General features: G+C 32.0%; 2 non-coding genes across 2 annotated transcripts; both read left to right on the top strand.

Annotated features, from left to right (window-relative positions):
• Positions 1-389: 389 nt before the first annotated feature.
• Trnaw-cca (transfer RNA tryptophan (anticodon CCA)) lies at positions 390-461 on the top strand. The gene has a single exon. It is a non-coding gene; the product is annotated as a tRNA-Trp (tRNA).
• Positions 462-1,659: 1,198 nt separating this feature from the next.
• On the top strand, positions 1,660-1,731 carry Trnaw-cca (transfer RNA tryptophan (anticodon CCA)). Its single transcript has one exon. It is a non-coding gene; the product is annotated as a tRNA-Trp (tRNA).
• The last annotated feature ends 1,392 nt before the right edge of the window (positions 1,732-3,123 follow it).

The raw sequence follows: 3,123 nt of genomic DNA, 5'->3' as shown, positions 1-3,123 counted from the left end.
TTGAGACCACATCATAAAAACCACCAAAAATGTTAAAAATAAGCAGGATTTTTAATAAATTCCCACTTTTTGGGAAGATATAATAACCGAGGGAATATTCCCATTTTTTAAATTCCTTCCCACTGTGAATATTCCCAGTCCACATCACTATAACAGAGTCTACATTTTTTACGAGTAACTGATACAGTACAGTATTTTTCAGTGCAGTTTTTATTATGAACAAATAAAAACAAGTAAAACGAGGCAGCATACTGTGAACGTAGAACCAGACCAGGATTGAGGTAAAAATATTATTTTGTAAATGTGTACGTAAGGAAAACTGGCGCTGCAAATTTGCCATGAAGAGGAACTGACAGTCAATTTGACAATGTAGACCCTGTAACTATATAGACTCCGTGGCGCAACGGTAGCGCGTCTGACTCCAGATCAGAAGGTTGCGTGTTCAAATCACGTCGGGGTCAAATGGTTTTGTTTTAATCTAAGCAAGACCTAATAAATAGTTGATGAAAGATTTAGATTTAGTCGCTTCGATTTCTACATAAATTAAAAAGGAACTAATAAGGCATGGATAGAATAAGAGAATTATTCCTCCAGTTCTTCAACACTGACTTAGATAAACAAGATCTCTCACTAAGTCTTTAGCGTACTATTCAAGCACTTCAATTTGATTTTAGCGTACTTCAGCACTGAAATCACAGTCTACGTGGCCGTTGATTTTCATCCTTTTTTCTAGTACTAAATATTAATTTTATGAAGTTTACCATTTTCCGCAGTCTTCTCGAATATAGGTACTTGTACCGCGAAACTATGTAATGTAAATTTATAGGTTCCTATCGATAATTTTACATCTCTATTAGTTTCATCTCTTTTTATTTCACAACGTATTATGCTTTCCATCTTTTGCGTTATTTTGCCGGTTCTTAATAGCGCACTCATTACTGTACCTATATTATTTTTTGTGAACAAATAAGTACATCTACTAAACAAATTATTTAAAAGAAAAATATAAGTGAAAAAATAAACGTTGAATTATAATTCCACGTTTTCACATTTTTTTAAAATGGGTGAAAACAATATTTTGTTATTTTTAAATAATTTGTTTATTATATCTGTTTACAAAAAGTTAACTATATTATTTTTTCTACTTTAATATTTTCTTCTGATAATTTCCAAATTCGGCAACGCTGTCTGACAAAGCCATATCTACAACGCGAAATTTTTTGGTGACCCTTCCTACTTCGGCCGCCCAATATCTTCTAACCCGTTGTAAATGTATAATAAATGCATGTCTCTTTGTTGCTCTTATTAAAGGCGCAGACCATCGATAAGAAAATACCGACTCTGTATAATACATATCTACTGCACGTTTAAATAGTCTTTGTCAGCTTTGTCTTACATCCTAATGCAAGTTCGATGTTTCTTCAAATGTGTTGAAGACAAAAGGAAAGTATTACATTAGAAAAGTCTGCTCTTCTGAAACACTTTGAGGAACATTTAGCTTCTCAAGTATTGAGGTATTTATTGCCATTTATGATTATAATCTGAAATCGTCTGTGTTTTCATTGTTTTTGTATTTATTATGTTTAAAAGACACTCAAAATTTTACGTACACTTAAACTTCCGTGCGTTTGGAGAATAGCCACTCTTAAGATTGTCATAGACTCCGTGGCGCAACGGTAGCGCGTCTGACTCCAGATCAGAAGGTTGCGTGTTCAAATCACGTCGGGGTCAGTATTTTTTTATTTTAAAATAGTACAATTGAATCATCTATTCGCAATAGGTTTTCAAGCGATATCTTGCATGTACATTGAGCTGCTTAGAAGATTAATATCCCTTTGTCCTGTTATAGCAGCTTCTCCTTCTGCATATACAGTAATACCTATGTGTAGGTACCTACATGCTTTTGTGTTTTGTATAAATGTACCTATTTACGAATGTTTCTTCTAAAATTTAGGAATATATTAATTTTATAATACATTTAAGTATGTAGTAATTTTCTTTACAATTTTTACCTATCTATTTGCTTTTTTTTATACCTTATATTACCAGTGTCTAGCAAGCGTTTGCGTGGGTTAGCGGAATGTGTATCTAGTTACTGTCGTGTTAGTACTTGGTTCAATTCCCTCCTAAGGAAAAATTTTTTGTTTAATATTAATGGTTATTGACATACTTAGACTATTATAATGACTTAAAATATAATTAAAATAATTAATCGGAGTTGTGGTCCACTAACGTCACCCGACAAGCTCCCCAATGACGTCACCCAACAAGTCCCGACAAGTCACCCCCCTGACGTCACCCGACAAGTCCCGACAAGTTACCCCCCTGACGTCACCCGACAAGTCCCGACAAGTTACTCCACTGACGTCACCCACGCCGGAGTCACGCGGTCTGCTGTAGTCACGCGCGATGTTGTATCGCTAGGGTTCAAAGGTCAAAGTGTCCTGAAGTGGCTTCCTTTCTACTTCCTTTCTACAATAGTACAATTGTATTGAATCTGCAAATTAGATCTTACGTACTTGACTTACTATTTTTTGGTATGGTATTTTAGTAATCCTACCAGTCAAATAAAAACTTTACTTAGTTACTTAATACCAGTAATTAAGTACATGTTGAGCTTTTAAAAATATAAAAATAGAGAGGGTGTTCTATCAAAAATAAAAATTATGGACTATCATGCTAGACTTGCGTGAATCACCCTGTGCATTTAAATTACTATTTAAAATATAATATTAATTTAATATTTAAATTAATATTATATAAACTTAATATTTAAATTATATTTAAAAGTTGAAGGATATCAACGTTTTTTATAATTTTTACAATAAGGACACAATCGTATTCTATAAGTGGTTTCCTAACTACAATATATTATATTAAAACAACTTTTATATAAAATATTTAGGCAAATATTACATTAAATAAAACAATACAGTTTTATTATTAATTTATAGTCATACACACATTTTTTAATGCGTTCAGATCTAAAATCACATTGATGGAATGTATTATAGACATCTTATCCGTAACTAATCAAATTATCATTAATAATATGAAATAAAATCAAATAACATTTATTTCAATTTTGAATGAAAGTTGTATATTTAAAAAAACAAAAAGGAT

The sequence above is a fragment of the Diabrotica virgifera genome, chromosome 7 (genome assembly GCF_917563875.1).
Source record: "Diabrotica virgifera virgifera chromosome 7, PGI_DIABVI_V3a".
Lineage (NCBI taxonomy): Eukaryota > Metazoa > Arthropoda > Insecta > Coleoptera > Chrysomelidae > Diabrotica > Diabrotica virgifera.
The sequence above is the reverse complement of the archived record's forward strand: the minus strand, read 5'-3'. Positions and strand labels throughout refer to the sequence as shown.